We start from the raw sequence: 19,164 nt of genomic DNA on the forward strand, positions 1-19,164 counted from the left end.
GTCCCCTCGGCAGTCACTCAGTAGGACATTTTTATCGTTTTGGGTACTGGATCCGCAGGTACCTCCAACATACGACGAGTACCAGGTGGCCATGACCAGGAATTTTCCATGGACCAATTAAAAGTGCGGCTACTAAGCCATTCGCTTTACGCGTGTCACGAAAAGAATATATTTATTAAAACTGGAAACAATACGTTTTGATTGCCACATTTTATTTCTATGGTTCTCTTTTGCGACCCGAACAACTTAAAATATTAAACAACGCAGACGTCCTTAGGGGTTCGTCACGCGTTTCTTCCCCCACGAAATAAAATGAAAAGTAGCCACACCTATGAAATTTAAACTACAAAACTGAATGCAAGGCTGGCACTACGGCAAAGGGCAGACTTATTAGTGGCCAATATTTCGACTAATAGAATTAGTCTTCCTCAGGGCCAGAGCTATACTGAAGGAAAATACAATAACGGCTCCTTAAATTAAAGTTTGAAAAATACATGGAAAAACATGATTGGCTAATACATGATATGATGGCAGCGTACTTGTAAATATGATATAACAAAAATATAGTAACGGCTCCTAAAATTAAAATTTGAAAAAATACATGCAAAAAAATGATTGGCTATTACATGACATGAAGACAGCGTACTTGTAAGTATGAGATAACAAAAATATAGAAGTGTATAATCAAGGTTCAGCGTTCGCTTTTCCTGTTAATGCCTTCTGGAGGTAACGTTTTCCCTCTATAAATTAGAAAAGCCTTGCGTGCGGCATTGATGGTGGGTTGTAGTTCGGTTAATGCCTTCTGGAGATAACGTTTTCCCTCTATAAATTAGTAAAGCCTCGCGTGCCTTACGGCGGGAGGCATTGATGGTGGGTTGTAGTTCGAGAGGGATAAGTCATGTATTAGCCAATCATTTTTTTGCATGTATTTTTTCAAATTTTAATTTTAGGTGCCGTTACTATATTTTTGTTTCTATATTTTTATACTTTAATTTAAGGAGCCTTTATTGTATTTTCCTTCAGTATAGCTCTGGCCCTGAGGAAGACTAATTCTATTAGTCGAAATATTGGCCACTAATAAATCTGCCCTTTGCCGTAGTGCCAGCCTTGCATTCAGTTTTGTATTTTCACGTTCAAGTGACGCCTGACACGAGGTCTTTCACAAGAGAGATCCGGCAAAATTACCAGCAAGTTTAATTCCTGCGTTGTGTGGACCTCTGCATTCAAAAGTTTTCTATGAAATTTAATTTGATGTAGTCATTATATAAATCTACTTAACGATCGGCTTCGCGTTTCCGCAGGGCAATTTGATCACAGTGAGAGAGGGAAAGAAAACATGAAACGAATTGTCGACTAAAGTTCCAGAAGTCCATTTTTGCCTCTAGATCAACCACAAAATATTTGAACTCGCTGGAAAAGGTGCCCATCGAAATAAGAGACCGTGACTTTACAGAGGGTACTTCCTACTACGACAGAAACCAGAAAAAAATTATAACCTACACAAATTTCTCAACGTTCCCCAAAGTCACTAGTCATGTTCCATTATTCCAAGATAGGTGTTTAATTTATAGCCCCGAATAGGCAAAGAATGGCTGACACTTTCGCAGCGTCTTACAAGCTAAAGTCTGTGACATTTTTATTTCCTCGCCACCTCCACCCCACCCGGATGTGCGCGCGTTTCTTTAACGTAATCTCATTGTTTAATCATGGCAAAAGGCCAACAGAACATAAAAAAAATTCTTGACGAAAATCATTGACCAACATCATGTATGAAACCTAAACAGAAGAGCAACGATCAACTGATGGTGTAAATTAGTGTTTTACTTGCCACCCCCCCCCCCCCTCCCACGCCCCAACCTAAAAAATACAGCACAAGGGCTTATCATATTCCCATATTCCACATTATTCTGGGACAGCAGTTTCCTATTTAGTACCCAAAATGCATAAAATAGCTTTGACAGTAATCTTGAATGGCCCTTTTCTTTTAATTTGGGAGCATTTCCATTTTTATTTCCTCCCCACCCCCACCCCAACCCGTCTGGATGTGCGCGCCTTTCTGTAACGCAATCTCATTGTTTAATCACGGCAGAAGGTCAACGGAACATAAACGATTTCTTGACGAGAATCTCCAGTTCAAAGCAGGATTTAAATGGTTGCTGAAAGAAGTTTTGGTCATTAAGGATAGCAAAGAAGTATTTGACACCTTGCACACGGCAGCTTATGGGGCGGAAGGCAATTTTTTCGGCCGATGGTTGTCCTGACGGAGTTGAAGAATTCAACTCAGTTTAACGGCTGCGGTGTATTACAGTGATTTCGCACAACAAATCATCGAAAATGCGGCTGTATCCAACTGAAACTATAAATTGATATATTTTGAAATATCCAGTTCTCGATATTTCACGAGGTAAGTGGAATTTATCATTATTTTCTTAGTAAATCGTTATTTTCATGTTGTTATGCTAATTAGGAAGGCGGTGTTTGTTGACAAAAGTACAATTAAAACTTCTTCTTCTATAACTTTCTCTTTTTAACTGCCCAAAAATTTTATTGCATATTCTTACAGACGAGACATTGCTCTTTAACCGGGATGCTGTTTTAGGATGCCAACTAATGTATCTTTAGCGATATTTTCCTTTAAACTCGGCCATTTTTTTGGCACTTGAAGAGTAGTTTAATAGGGAAGAAATTAAAAATTTTGTAAAAAAATCAGATTTCGATCAAATTCCCCAAAAAGCTTCTCAACACAACAACAAACATTTGCTTGTTTCGAATAATGCGATTTTGTTCGGATTTGTAACGCTTTCTTTGTAAGGCCAATTCTTAGAAGTGTGGCCTAAAATGGCCGCTAAAAGCCCTCTCAGAGCGGTAAAACCAAGATGGTCGCAGTACAGCTAAAATACGAATCGAACTGAGCTGAAAGTTATATTTATGTGAATCACTTATATAGACCATTCTTCTGAGAAAGTTTGAGGGATTTCATTTTTTCTCGTCCAAACGACGATAGTCGATATTTACAGAGGACGGCTCTTAATGACTTTTTTCAGCGTCTTAACAACTGCACAAGTGGTACTTTAGCCCACGTGATCTTGAAGATGAGACTGTTGAGGGTAGCTCGGCTGTCCAGCCATATTCCTCCTTTGCTGGCTTTGATAATTTTCCTGACAGAAGGTAGGGGTATTTTTCTACCATTGCTTTTCAAGATTCGTCTGGCTCTTTTCCCACTCATTCTTTTTCTTGGGAAAACAGGGCCTTCCATCGTGGCCATGGTACTCAAGGCATCCAGATCATCTTGGGCAGCTCTTCTTTTTTTTCTTCTACCGCCCACACGGATTTTGGGTAATTTTTGTCTGCTACCTGCCAACGCCGTGGTACTCAAAGTTCTTCGTCGTTTACAACTTTTTCGGCGGTGGCATGCTTGTGGTTGCATGTCGGCTTCAGCCAAGGCACTCGCTAGCTCAGCCACATCTTGATCGGAACCAATGGTGGGAATGTCACTTATTTTATCAACGTTAGTGAATTTTTCTGTCACCATGTTGGATGAGTCAGGAGGTGTCCAACCGTCCCAATCGGAGGAGGGAGTTAAATCTGAGTTCATACCCTCGTATTTACTCCTTATATAGTCTGAGGAATGGAGACAAGTTTGAAAGTTCAAAGGAAAGTTTATTGAAGTTTATAACACTTTTAACAGTTTTAAACATAAAATGCCACAACTGAAGCTATGTGATAAGCATCTATGTACAAGAATGGATTCTCTGCGTGAACATGTCCAGGAAAGAAATCGAAGGTACATGGACTTAAGACATACATTTTTCGGCTCAAGAAAAAGTTAAAGTTTTTTATTTTGTCTTCAGCCATGTGACGTTCTTTGTTATTATGCAACCCTATTAACATACTGATTTCAATGAGAGGAACTGGAAAACGTGGCCTTCGTCGTTGCCCACCAACATAAAGTTCCCAATCAAGTCTGCTCAATCCTTCCTCAGCTCCTCTGTAACGTGTCAAAATTTCTTGTAGCACCTCTCTTATGGAATCCAGGTGAAATGGGTAAACGAAGGAGTCAAAATCGAACTGTTGATACAATAAAAAAATGACCATGCTACAATAACCAATAAACGTAAAAATAAGGGATGGTCATGATGTTAGATATTAAAACATTAATATGATGTAGGATGTACATACCACTTTTCAAAAAGAAATCTAAAATCCTCTTTACATGATGTTCTGCACTGTTTATTTCTTCGTAAGTGCAACTTATTGTCAAGTTAATGAAAATTGGTTGATGAGGATATCTTCCAAATCGTCCTCTATATGGTTCTCTATATCTTTCTATAACTTCATGTAACAATCTTCTCATATACCATGCTTCAAATGGTTGAACAAAGGAGTCAAAATCGAACTGTTGATGCAAGAAAAATGGGTAAAATCAGTCAGCCCAAGCAAAACCATAAGTTTCCAACATACTTGATGGCCTATCAACATCGTACCAACGTAACCCATTATAATTATCATTTGCAAGCGAACTGTCATTTGAGAAAGCTCTTATGTACCAGGAAGTTATTTTTAAATGATGCACACCGCACTGAAATTCACGGACATAACTCGTATGATGTAAACCTCGAGGTAACAGCGAGTTAATTAACATGTCACTTTCATGAAAGCCATCGTAAGTGTCACTTTCGCGTGCAAAGGATAACACGATGTAGATGTCCCATATCACTTGATCCCACCATTCTTCTTGTGTCAATGTAGCATGTAACGCATCAATAAATGAGCGTACTTCATTGATATCAAAGGGTTCTAATACCTAGAAGGAAAGTAAGGATATCAATGAATGGTCCAATCGTTGAGGAAAGCGTGAGAAGAAGTTGTTGTATGAACCCTTACGTGACAACTTAGAAAGTAATAATTACGATGATAATGAACATGATGATGATTCCTGATTGCGTCAACTATGATACGACCGTTTATGCATTGATGAAGTTGAAGAGTGTTAAAAAGGCGGCTCAGAATAAAAATTGTTATTTAATTTTTGATGAACAGCCATTCCGAAGGAAGACTAATTTGATTTCTTATGGCTTGTCTAGGTGGAGTGACGGCTAATCCAATGTCCACTTTGGTGATCTCTCCTCTCCCGTTCAAATCTTGATGGGTTAAAAATTGTGTAAGGCTCGTGCTAATTTTAGTACTTGAGTGAGTGATAGGGTTGTACTGTTATGACGATATATCTGATGAAAAAAAATTGTTATTATCAATCGTTATGAATTCATATTGTCCCAATCCTAATACGCAAATAGTTCGTTTGTTTCCGATGATGCAAGCCATATTTAGTATGTTGAATACTCCAAATGGGTAACTATTATCTTGATACCATTCTTCGATAGTGAGACGAATGGCGTTTGCTTTTCCTGGTAGTATCACATTTGAAGTTTGATTCAGAAAGTTAATGAATGGTGTGAATCCATTTCCATGTATTGAAACTATGATTTCCATGCCCAATGTTTGAGTTTCCGAGTTTACCAAGGCTTGTTGAATTAAAGTTAACAGTAAACGCAGTGTTAGTCTTGCCGCATCGTTGATTTGCAAAACATAATCGTCATTCAAATGAAGTGTGGTCGATATCTGTGGAGGCGAATTGAAAATACAAGTTGTCTTGTTGCTTCACCACCATTTCTCAAGAATTCTGCATTCACTCTCATGAAGTATAACTCAAATAGGATTCTTTGCTCGTCATATTCGAAAGCCCTTTCGAGTAAGTGACGAGGTGGTTCAATGTGGGGTCGGTGTTCATTCACAAAGTTAATATTATTGTGTCTTCCCAATGGCCTTAATGTTGAACGAGTTATCAATGATGTCAGTAATGTTGAACGAGTAATGATGTTGTAGAGTGATGAAATGGTTTGTTTTTCTAAATCAGTTAATGTAGTACAATCAACATCGAGTTCGAGACAATGATAAGTCATTAATTTGTTGGTAGTTACCAATGTAGACATGAGTATAGCTTTTTCCACACCAAATGGTTCTATGCAAAGGAACATGTTACTCACTTGCTCCAATTCACGTTGCACCACATTCATGTCCAGCAATCCCTCCAAACGCGAGATGACTTCAGCGATCGACATGTTTTCGAGATTGGGTCGGCGTGGTTGCTGAGGTTGTGGTTGCTGTTCTTCCTCTCTTTGTAGCTGTATGGCACTTGTAGGGTTTTCGCTTCTACATAGTGGGCAAGTAGAATGATTTCTCCTCCATTGTTCAAAACAGCTCGAGTGAAGACATTGTCGACAACAACTGCGTGTGATCGCTCCACCAAGACAAGCGTCTCCTTCGTGTAAAAAAAACCCAGAAATGATGGGTTGGGAATTTCTGGTCGCAATCCTCTCAACCTTCTGCTGCATCGTAGCTGATTCATGATGGAGTATGATTGTGGAGAAAGTGGTCTTTGTCTTTTATACATTTGAATTGACTTGGTCACGTGGTCCAATAGAAGGAGGGGTACCCCCCATCCCCCGGTTTTTTTACCCACAATTCTTTTAGGGATACTCTAATTTAAGTCCGAGTTGATTTGAGCCATTACCATTCGTCTTGTGAGTTGCCTCGAAGATGAGTTCCCTCAGTGAGTATTTGACTGAAGCAGAGAAGTGTGCACTGGAAAGGATATGTTTAATCATCGACATGGAGGGGTACTTTTTACCAAAGTTTTATGCATGCGAGTTGGGGTACGCTAACTACCTTGGGTGTTTTGGTCAACATTTTTATGAGATGCCTATGAAGTATACTCATCTGCTACCCAGTCAAGTAAAGCAAGTGGTGTATGTGACTCGTCGGATCCACGGTTTATCATTTACACCCACGCATTTTGAGAATGCCAAACCTCAAGATCAACTGGCATTGGATGTCACCAATTTGTACAAACAGTACAGAACAAATCAAAAAATGGTGGTGGCGTACAAAGGAGGTCACATCGAAAAGGATCTGTTGAACCAACTTGAAATCCCGTCTGTTAATCTAGAGGAATTTGGCTGCCCGAAAGTGGAGGAACTAATGCATTTGGGGTGTAGACAGGAAGTGTGGGATTGCGGTCATCACACGGTTACGGGGATCGTTCACTATTCCGTGGCAGAGTGCCGTATACTGCAGGATTGGATCATTTTTAAGATCAATCACTTGAGAAAGAAGAAAATGAGAATGAACAATAGTAAACGATGAACAATCAACTCTTTATTCTTTGGTTTTCCACTTCGTTTCGGAAGAAGTTTACACCATTTACGTAGGTGTCCACTTTATCAAACTTCTCATCCTCGAGGAGTTTAAATACCTTTCTGAGAGGCTCTTCCAAGAGACTATGGAATTCGTCTCACTCATCCAGCAAGGAAATCTTTTCGGCTATGACTTCTTTCAACATCCTTAGGTACAAATGTTCGTCAGTCTTTTCTAATAGTGTCTGGATGAGTTCGCGGAAGTAGGTCTCATTGATTTTTTCCACGTACCAAGGTATCTTTTTCCACTGTCGATTCTTGATGAGATTCACTACATTTTGCATGTCACAGTAATCCATGTCATTTGGTTTCATCTCATTCAGGTGTTTACCAAAGATGAAGACTGCGCTTTCTTGCTTTTTTGCTCATCTTTGTCCATAGGTACATTTAAGAGGGAAGCCTCTCTTTTTTCTTTGGTAGGTCTGGGCATTTGAAGCACCATCTCTCTTTTCTTCCTTCATTCTTCTTTTTCTTTTCGCATGATTTCTTTGATTATGATTTCGTTCATTTCTTCTTCTTCGTCTTCTTTAGCCTTTCCTCGACTGAAAACATCGTTTATCATCCCTTTGGCGTCTTTTCCGCTGCTTAAGATATCATTCAACTCTTGTTCATTCATCTCCATCTCGACTGTTCTTGTAACAGCGCGTAAAGTCTTTGTCTCTCAATATATAGCTGTAGAGTCTGACGTCATCGGATGACGCGGGGTGAAGATCCAATAGGAGATAGCCAAAAGGTCGTGACGTAGCCTTACGGAAGACACGAAGAACATCCTTCCAATTGGAGGGAAACGATTAGAATAACAGATTTCGAACACCCCATCCATCTCTTGGGTTTTTAAAGGCTACAATGTAATGCACGTTTCTTGAAATGCTCTTGGCATATTTACCTGGTGGAAACATGTCTTGGCAAAGATACAAGACTGTGATGTTTCTGTGATGAGAATGTTTGGTAAATAAATCCAAGATGCGTTTGTCGCTTCCTCCCTCATCCATCAAGTCGTCCATGACCAAAATACCTCCTTTAGGAAACCATTTTGTCAAATCGCTCAACTATGGAATTCCTTCGTGAAAATGAACGCCCCGTTTTTTCATGCGTGTGAAACCATCCTGCCATGCTCTGTAACAATAATGAATGGTCTTGGGAGGTGATTGAAACACATCCAAATTTTGCAACAACAATCGTTCCGTCCATTTGGTTTTCCCACTACCAGATGGACCCACGACCAGTGTACTCGAGGGATTTCTGATTTGGAACTTCTTTCCACATCGATTCATGACTGACAAGAATACACAATATCAAACATCTTTTATGTGATTGATGACACTTAAGTTTACAAACGTGGTTCCATGCGGTTTCATCCACGATCAACAATTTCAACATTTGTCCAACGGTGTGATCATTCGTAACATAATCATGCTTTGAAAACTGTTTCAAAAAGTCTGACATGCTCTAACCTTTGGCTTTGGCTTTGAGGAAAAACAGAGCATAATGTCCACAACTGTTACTGTCCACATTTTGGAGACTTTGTCCATTGGCCACAAGATACTTCCATCTTTTCAACCAGGTTTCCAACGGTTTGGCTTCGTAAATTTCGAGGGGTAATCCATAACTGTCCATCACTTCGCAAACATCGTCTCGTGTCCAAAGTGCTATCCCATGTCTACCCGGTGGACTTTTCTCGTCCGTATTCACGATGTAAGCACTCTGTTTATGACTTGTGTTGGTTGGTAAACCATCACACGGCAAACAGGTGCGATCCAATGTTTACCCGGTTGACTTTTCTCGTCCGTATTCACGATGTAAGCACTCTGTTTATGACTTGCGTTGGTTGGTAAACCATCACACGGCAAGGCTCCTCGATAATAAGGTTTCAAGAATGGATCTTGTCGTGCCAAGTAATCCAGTTGTACGTTACTCAAAGCAACAGATTCCATCTTTCTTAGCTTCTCTAGTAGATGTTGTACAGCACGCCTCCAAACTTGTCTACTTCCAGCAGATTTTCAAACTCGCTGTAAATCATCACGGTAATGACTTTGTTAGGTGCAGCATTGAACTTTATTTTAATCTGTAAGTCTCCACTCTGTCTAGGGTTAAGGTCTCTTGAATCTGCGTCCCCACTGGCCACATTGTCAAACATGAAGAGGGTACAGTTCTTATTTTGCCCCCAATCCGAGTATTTCAACATGGTAGGTACACTCTTTTTTCTGGCTCCACTGGCTAACACAAATCGGAAGAAGCCCAAGGGATCTCTGGTAGAATTGGTTCCATTTAATTCCAGTGTTTCGTAGGGGTATTCTTCCCCTCTCACAATCTGCTTGATGGTTTCCAGTCCAAACTTTTGGAAGGCATAGGGGTAATAACTTCTGTCTCCATTGAAGGCCTTGGCATCCAGCAATCTTATCACCATCCGGTTGGGAATCCTGTTCTGGAAGATGTTGTTTTCCTCCCAACTGTCGCTTGTACCTTGGAACGTGTAGGTTCTGATTTCACCTCTCACCACTGGATACTCAGCATAAGGGGTGGCAGCTCTTTGCACAGCTAGAGTCTTGAACATGTTGGAATTTAATCTCAACTGACATACCATGAATCTGATTTCAATCTCCTCTGGATTCAATCGAAAGCTTTTGTTGTTACCAGTAGTGGCAAGTTGAGTTCTCCAATAGGTCCAAAAATCTGGATCATTGAAGAAGAATTGCAGTTTGAGGTACCAACACCTTCCCAGAGTGAAACACTTCCAGGTGAGGCTTGAACATCAACCATTTTGATTTGCCTACATAATCTCCCGTGGCATTTTTGAAGATGGTTCAGTTGGCTTTTTGGGCAGTGGTGTGATTGGTTACCTTGAGAGTGTCAGAACCAGTGGTGGATTCCAATTGAGCTGGTAGGACTCAAGGATGTTGTACCAACCTTGCGGAGCCAAGATCGTTTCTCCTTCATCTCGATTGAAATTAAGGAGAGTCTCAAAATAAGCTTTGTAGGCATAGGGGTCTGTCTGAGGACTGATCAAAGTGCCATTGAGCCTCACAGAGAGATACTTGATAATGGAATGAGCCATGTTGTTGACAATGTGATGCGAGGCAGCCACGATGTTAGAGTCATCTGCATACTTGAGCCTCAGTTTCATTTGGAAATAGCTCCGGTTCAAATCTATGTAATCCTCCGAAGGATTCACCACAAATTCCATGGGAGTGATTCCCGTGGTGGTGGGATTGATGATGACCATGCGATAACCATTGTAGGAAATGTCTGTATCTGGTACTTCAAACAAATTCAGACTAGGATTGACTTCCACGACGGACCGTTCATGAGCCACGGTAGCGTCCCCCATGTTTGATTGATGTTTATTTGCGTTTGTTACCTCTTTTATACCTTCGTCGGAGATATAGGACAATGTCATGACTAGGTAGTTGACCCAACTCGGAAAATATGCGTCCACCACGTTGTCTCCTTCTTTTTCCTGCTCCTCCTTTTCTTCCTAGCACCAATCCACCCAACGGAACTCTGTTTTTTCTTTTTCTTCTTTTTTTCTCAGTCAAAGCACCACCTCATTGGCTCCTTTTTCCAAGTCCACTCAATCGTCCTCTACGTTTTCCTCTCTGTTTCAGTTTTGCGATAGTTGTAGGGTTTAAGAATAATAAACCTCCACGTTGTAGTGGTAACCCCTTTTCAGCCTTGAGGCGTTGGGGAGTAAAATGAAGGGGTCGACTCATACTCCAAAAATGTCTCTGGCTCTCTTAGTGATTTCTCGTCCAAGGATTTGTTTGGCTTTCCTTTTAGCACCCTGGCGAAATCCCTTTATACGTTTTCTTCTCAGATCCGAGAAACTCCGACTACTTCTCAAGCCAGCCAAACCCCCTTTTACGCCACCTTTTAACACGTCCTTTAGCATTCGTTTGATGTTGCCACCATGTTGTTTTTGCTTGTTACGTTCCGACATAAAACGATTCAAGCTTCCACCTCTCATGCTGAATCCTTTTTGAAGTGCAGAGTCAAGATACCTTCTCCTTTTCCAAAGTTTAATGCTCACTCGGGAATCAGGTAACGAGATGCTTGCTAGTCCCACTTTCCATCCATCGCCCATCAAAAAAAGAGGATTTGCCAGTCAGTTTTTGAAGCTGTTGGCCACATTTTTAGGAAATTCAGTCAGATCGGCTTGACTCAGGACCGTCATGTGAAAGGAATCACTCATGTGGCTAGAAAGTCCCTCTTGAAATGCAAGGTGATGGTGCAATCTCCACTGTAAAATTTCATTTCTTGCCCATCAGTTTCCGTAAACGCAGTTTCGATGACTTCAAAAAAAGCTTTCCTCACGGGTCTGTAGTGGACGTTTTGAGGATCAAAATGAAACATGTCACAGTCTTTCTCCCTCTTATAGTGAAACATTCGCAGAAGATCTTCCGTCCTGTCTGCGACGATGCTGCTGCTCACTACATCAGACAGTACATGCATGGTTCGATCGTCAATCAACCAAACGAAACGCTTCGTTCAAATTGATGAATCCCCAGTTCCAAAACACACTGAGTTGGATATCATCTCCCACTTCTTTGAAAAACATCGTGCTGTTTCGATTGTTTGTATCGACGACATCCAAGACATTAGGTATCGTAGGATCATAAAAATTCATGATGAGATTGGGCCCCAGTTTGATGTTGGACATAGTTTGATGTTGAAACGCCGTGGCTTCAAACCATTTCATTTTCAAGGCCAGTTTCTTGTTGAATCTAATAGTGGGTCTACCATCTTCCGTAGATCGATGAACGTTACTGTTGTCAATGACCATGTCGTCTCCATCCATTTTGACATCCAGTTGATACTTTTTTCCACTACTTGATTCTAATTTGTCATTTTTTCCTACCTCAACACCATACGTACGATTGTACGTATCGACAAAATATTTCATCATAGTCACCCCAGACGTAACGTAACCGTTTCTTTCCATGTCCTCCACTGTGATTTCGATTGATCCTTCATCATATTTTCTTGAGTTAGTTATTTCGATGTATTCATCTATCCAGAAAGACCACTTCATCAGAAACTTGCCTCTGTCTCCAGTCAAAAGACTCTTGCGTAGATCGGGTTGAGCTGAAGGGACATAGATGCTACTCAATCCCACTCTCCATCCCAGTTCTCTCAAAATCAACGGATGATGCAATCGATTCCTGAATCGATGTGGTTTGTTGTCTGGAAATTCGTTCAAATTAGATCGACTGTTCAGTGTCACGTAAAACGACGAGTGGGGCATTGCCATCACAGTTTCTTCAACTCTTTGCTCGATATCCAATTGTTGTACTTATCGAGCCAACCTTTCCATTTTACCAACACTTGACCTTTCTGCCTCTTAAGTACCTTTTCTACTCTGAACACGTCATCATCGCCCATATACACTTTCTGTAAATCCTGTTCATAGAACCTTCCTTCCAATGGAGTGTCATCCAATTCGCGTATTTTGTATGTGTTGACGGGACCACGGATGACGCAATCCACCGTGAAAACCTCCTCGGTCCAACCAGGTAAATACCCTTTTTTGAAGGTACGATGCTTCTTGTTCAGTCGCACTCGATCCCCCACACGGAACCTGGGTTTTTTTCTGACAGGTTTTAATCGTCGACCGTAAAGATGTTGCCATACTTTTCTCTCATTCTTGATCGTCACGTTTTTGGGAGGCATACGGATACTACTATGTTTTGTCGCATTGTAACCTCTCACCAAAGATTGAAGCACATCTTCGTAACGCAGCGTGTTGGCCGAAGTAAAATAATGATACATGTGAGTCTTCAAACTGCGATTGAAACGTTCCACCACGGACGCTTTAGCATCTCCCTCCGTGGAAAAATGATGGATCTTTTCTTTTTCCAAAAAATTTTGAAACGTTCTATTGCAAAATTTTTTACCACGATCCGTTTGCAATTGAATGGGATGTTGACCCGTCTTCAATATCTTTTCGAAGGCTTTGATCAACTGAACACCCGTCTTGTCTTTGAGGGGTTGAACCCAAGCATATTTGGACAAAACGTCTATCACCGTCAAAACGTAACGGTAGCCTCGATTATACCTCGACAGCGTTTGCACTTCTACCAAATCCGCCACCCACTGATCATCCATTCCCTCTGCCACGACAGGGAGTGTCTTGAAACGTTTTGGTCTGGGTTTGTGCAAAGTATAGCCCAAATCCTTTTCCAATAAGGATTGTACCTTCTTGATCATTATCTTGTTTGCTTCAGCAAATCGTCGTACGCCACCCAAACTACCACTTGCAGATGGATCATTGTAAGCCTCTAGCAAATTTCTCTTAATATTCTTTTTCTTGCTCATCTTTCAAGGACAAATATCTTCTCCTTTTAGTGGATATCCATTTATATCCCTAGAATGATGACGAATCTTTATCTTCATGATCTTCCCCGCAGGCTTATCTTTACACCAGACCAAGATCAATCGGTGCCAAAACAGACTGGCGATTGAAGGAAAACTCTATCCAAATCTTCTTTGAATCATTCCATAATGATAATGACCTTCATGTTCTGAAAAGTTCTTTCTCAACCACATCATGAAAGCAACAAATTTCGTAAAATGAACGTTGACACAGTTCTCCTTGAACAGCAGCATAGGCGTGTTGACCCAATTGACATCAGGATTGTCAGGAATTATATCAGGTGGAGGTTGAAGTTCATCGTGAATAGAACGACAAATAAACATAGTTAACTTCCATTTTAACCAACGCCCGACACATTCGTAGAGACAAGATAAAATCACACTCATGTTTGCAAATGAAAAATATTTAATCGTTCAATGCTTTTTTATACACTTTCCAAAAAAAACACGTGACCATCAACCAATCAAAAAAAGTGTCAAAATGAGTTCAATCAATGAGTTCAAATGACTAAAGAAGCACGTTCATACAACCTTCGCAATCTCGCCCAAGCTTGTTCCATCTCAGCACTGTACAGAAGTCCTAAATGGGCAATCTTCTGGTCCAACGATGATTTTGTCTCCCACCATCAGAGGCCTATCTCTATTGTCAGGGCGCATAAACCCATTTTCTTCAGTACGCCTAAACCCTGGAGGAACAGGAACAACCAAACTCTGCATCCACTCCCTATTCTTATCGAACAATGGGACATCTGCCCACTGGAAGAAATCACACTTATTCTTTCTGTTACAAGACATGTACAGTCTACCATTGTTCTTATCAGAACTGGCAACCTTCAGCACTGGCAAACTTCGGCAAAAGCAAACTGGCAAATGATCTTCGTACTTGTATCCCACCAAAAAACTTGTCCTGTGCTTGAACGGCATTCATGTAATGCCTTGCCTCTTTCTTGCCACAGAACAGCATGCACTCCCTGTCGCTACTACACTTGCAGTACTCCCATCCATTACTAGCCACACGAACCTCGAGGGGTAAACGATGAATGGGACACACATACATTGGACCTTCTCCATCAACTGAGGGATCCTGTGGATGCAGCAGCTGTTTTTCAGGATTCCACCCCATCCACTTCTTGTTATTGTACGTCAAAGGACTGTCTGCCCACTGAAAGAAGTTACACTTTCCTTTCTGACCACATGACATGTACATTCGATCATAGTTTTTCTCTGTCTTTCTCACCTTCAACACTGGACATTCGTTACAGTAACAACGAGGTAAACGTCCTTCGTGCTTGTTATCTGCAAGCAGTTGCTTATTTACCAAACCAAAGTAATGGGGAGCTTCTTCTTTGCTGCAAAATATGATGCACTTACTCTCTGGACAGCGATAGTACATATCTATTGGATGGGAATCTCCATTCATGTCCACTCTCTCGACAGCACATTGATGAATGGGGCAGAAGTAACGTTCTTCCATTTCATCCAATTGTTTCAGCAACTGTTTCAAGGCTTCATCCGTTTCTTTTTGCAATCTTTCTTCTTTCTCTTTCCTGATCAAGCATTCAGCCTCGTTAGCTTCATAGTTAGCGCAAGTAATTTCTTCTTCTTTTAACGGTCGCCCTACATATGGTAAATCTGGTAACTTAGGACCAGAGTCTAACACGATCAAGTTAGTCACATTTTCCAATGGAACAAAAGCTTTCTTGGAAACAGGTGGTTTCACAGGTGCTGTAGGTTTCCTTTTCAAAAAGTTTACTTCTTATCTGTCGTCTTCGTCTTCAGAAATAGGTTTTATCCTCTTACGTCTCCTCTTCCTACCAGTTTTTTCAGCTTTTTCACTGAGTTCCATGAAAGACACAGGACCCAAGTAATTTTTCACCCAATTCCAAAAAAATGCGTCTGGACTACATGGAGGAAACTCTGGTGCATACATTCACCTTCAAACCAAGAATGAATAAAATGAAGTGTTGTTCTCCTTTTATACTCTAAGTATGACGTCAATCTGCCAAATAAGGACATTGTTACTCACGTCAATCCACCAAATAAGGAGTGCTGACGCACATTTGATGACGTCAATCCGTCACCCAAATAAGGTTTAATGACCTCAATAATCCAAATAAGGATATTCATTGACGTCAAACTAAGACCCATATAAGGTCTTTTTTCGTCAATTGGTCATCCAAATAAGGTTTAATGTTGTCAATAAACCATATAAGGTCACTTCTTTTCTGATTGGTCAGGTCATTTTATATAAGTAAGTTGTTCCTCACTTAATTTTCACTTTCGGACATGGAGATTTCCAATTTCATTTTCGATGATCCAAGATTCAAGAAAAACGATGAAAAGAAAGATGAACCTATGGAAACTTCTCTGTGTGGCGAGTACACCATTTTAACGGGTGGTGCTGAAGGAACAGATTTCATTGCTGAAAAATGTGCCATAAATGCAGGAATGAAGGTTGACATAAAAATTCTGGAAGGACATCACAGAAGCAGCAACATCACAGCGTTGAGGTCCGACATATTGATCCAAGCAGATTCAGTGGTATTTGCTGCTATGAAATCACTAGGCAAGTCACTCGATTTGCAATCCCACAGTTACACAGTCAATCTCATTCGAAGAAACTACTTTATCGTCAAAGAGTGTGATGTAGTGTACGCGTTCAGTCAATTCAACGATCCCATCCATCCCAGAACTCTCAAAGGTGGAACAGGTTGGACGGTTCAAATGACCATTGAAACGAAAAAGTTCCAACAACCCCTGCACGGATGGTTCAAACCAGAAATCCTGCTGTACGACATGTACTGGAAAGCTTGGTGGCAACTCTACAAGCCTACCAAAGAGCCCTCCAAGGATTCACCCATTTTTCCCTACGTTTGGAGACGAATGTATGGACCAAAACCTGCCTTAGCTAAACTAAGCGCTGTGGTGGGATCCAGAGATATCACTGAAGAAGCACAACAAGAAATTGCTGCTTTGTTTCAAAAAACTGCTGCCTTGGAAGAAGTTCATCGTTACCAAATCAAACAGCTTACCAAAAAAATGGAACCCTGGCACATCTCCCCTCCTCCTGCCTCTCATCCAAATCAGTCCGAGGCTGACAAGACATCAGTATGAGTAAAAAAGTGACATTTAACGAAGTGACAGTGGTTTATCAGCAAGTATTTCTCCTCCCTGAGTTGCTTGCTTTCTTTGACGGCCTTTCTTATTCGCTTCTTGTCGCCAGAATTGCTAGTAAGCGGTTCGGCTGCATAACATTCCACCGTGTCCCAACCCTACTTATCGGCAAGGCAAATGAGCTTATTCCGTTCTAAAAGAAGTTTCTCCCCTTCCTCGAGGAGCTCGGTCCTGGACTCATCGTCACTCGTATTCTTAGCCCTGTCGATTTTATCCAAGACGTCGCGATTAACTTTGTACTGCTTCTTGTTTCCCTCAAAACGAAACTACGGTTCTGGATCGCTAAGTTTGCGATTTTTTTTTTGAAGCTTCCCATCATCAAGCTCGTTCTTCAGTTTCTTTAACTCCTTGGAATACAGTTTCTGCTGCTGCAGCAGCTCCTTTGCCCAACTTGGCGGTCCCTCGGCTCGGTTTGGAGGTTCCTCACGCTCCGGGCTTTCGTGCCTTGATCCCTGCTCAAGTCGGCTAACCGCCCGAGAACTCCCTTTTGAACATCTCGTGTCCTTTGACATGCCTCACTAATGATTCGTGACAAAGAAATGCAAATATTTTCGCACACTTTCGCAAAAAAGGTCAAGCAATGGCGGTCAACAAAAAACAACTGCCTGCCTTACATGTCACATGACCTAAACCCATCCCCAGGCCCCCAGCGGTGTGTGAGAAAAACATTTTCCACTTTTTTCGTTTCACTCAGCCAGTGGAAAATCACCCTTCACAAATAACTGTAAATAACTGTATTTTTGTATTGTTTAAAATTATTATATTATTATGGTGGTTGAATTTATCTGGAAACAACCTAATTTGTTGCAGGTTTCAGATGTTTATTCTTCCTACTGAAGACAGGTTTTTTCTTTTTTTAGAATTGTAGCTGAGAACTTGGATTTCAGCCTCTCTGCCAGGATCCAAACCAGCAAACTGAGAAACCAGTCAATTCACTGGACTCATCACCTTGCTATCCGTAATAGGGTCATAACCCCTTGCAGGGGTCATGCTGAAGCAACAGGTCAAAGAAAGCTATTGGACCTGGAGTTATCGGGGTTGCTACCTAGCGAAGACAGTAACTTTGCTGTTGAAAGTGACTTCATCACTCTGGTGTCAAGGATGTTTGTAAAGTACTTACCTGCTTTCAGTTTTTTAAAGGACGTTGTGGTCCACCATATTCCTCATCAATACAGTCAGGAGATGGCACAAAAATCTGAGGTGGTAATTACAGTTATTTATGTGATCTCAAGTTTGTTAGGGGTGAAATATCTTGCACACGTGTGGTCACCCATTTCTCAGGATTGACTTATGTCAAATGGCAGTGGATTTACTTTTGAATTAGAAATTCCCTGCTAAAATAGTACAGTGTTAATATGTTCAGCAAACATTGACATGCAACGTTAGTTGACTTTCAATTTGGAACATAAAAAGAAATAATCAAAGTGTGTGTACTACTCTCACTGTTTTTACTAGTGTTTTCTCGGTTTGGAATTCCTAAATACCAACATTTCTGGGGAAATGGCTCAGTATCTGATGTCTGTACAGTCAAAGCATGAACCACAGTTAAAGAAGGACGGTGGCAATGTGGTTCTTGAAAGAATATTCCTAAATGGAGACCAACTCACAGAAGAACGTGCACGCAATGTTCAGTGGGTTTTCCAGGATGGCGATGACATGTTCGATCGACTGGAGGGGTTAGATCCAACACATGCAGATTGGCATGCTAAAGTTAATCTGTACAAGGTATAATTTTCTTTTACTGGTTATTCCTATGCTTTCCTTTTCAAAGCCGACATGTAAAAAAAGGAAGAAATCCAGCCAACCCATAAGTCAAGGCCTTTCCTCTGAAAAATTTAACAATGAGTTTGAATCAGGCTGCCACGACTCTAAAATGTTTCTTTTGCATGTATTCACTAATTATGACAAACACTTCGGTCAATAATCAAACAAATCAAGGCAACAGCCAATTCTACCTGGAAAAAAAACTGGGAAAACTATCTCAGTCAGCAATGTAATGAGTATATCTGATGCTGTTGTTTGGAATTTGTCTTAGATTGAGAACAAGATCTTCCTTAAGGATGACTCTGCTCCAGAAATTGGAACCACTATGGCAACAGTCAACCGAACAGTAAAGACAAATGCAAAAAAAGGGGTTGAAGATTATAATGCTTATAGAGAGTTCCATGATCGCGAAGTGGAGGGACATATTATTGCAGCATTTATGGTCTTCTGTGGTATGGAGAATATGGAAGGTATGTTCTTGTACGTCACTCCTGGATATATTCCGATTTTTGTGGAACGTTTTTTGGTTTGAAACCACTAGCCAACTAATCATTTCATTCTTCCTGCATATTTTCCTTTAAAAGATTTGGACCTTGAAAGAGCT

At 40.8% G+C, this 19,164-nt stretch overlaps 2 pseudogenes; both read right to left on the reverse strand.

The window, feature by feature from the left end:
• Nucleotides 1–7,861: 7,861 nt before the first annotated feature.
• Nucleotides 7,862–8,531, reverse strand: LOC146474326 (uncharacterized; annotated as a pseudogene).
• An 8,243-nt stretch (nt 8,532–16,774) lies between these two features.
• LOC146474327 (uncharacterized) lies at nt 16,775–17,308 on the reverse strand (annotated as a pseudogene).
• Between the last annotated feature and the right edge of the window lie 1,856 nt (nt 17,309–19,164).

This window comes from Pavona decussata, unplaced genomic scaffold (assembly GCF_977016875.1).
Source record: "Pavona decussata unplaced genomic scaffold, jaPavDecu1.1 SCAFFOLD_90, whole genome shotgun sequence".
NCBI lineage: Eukaryota > Metazoa > Cnidaria > Anthozoa > Scleractinia > Agariciidae > Pavona > Pavona decussata.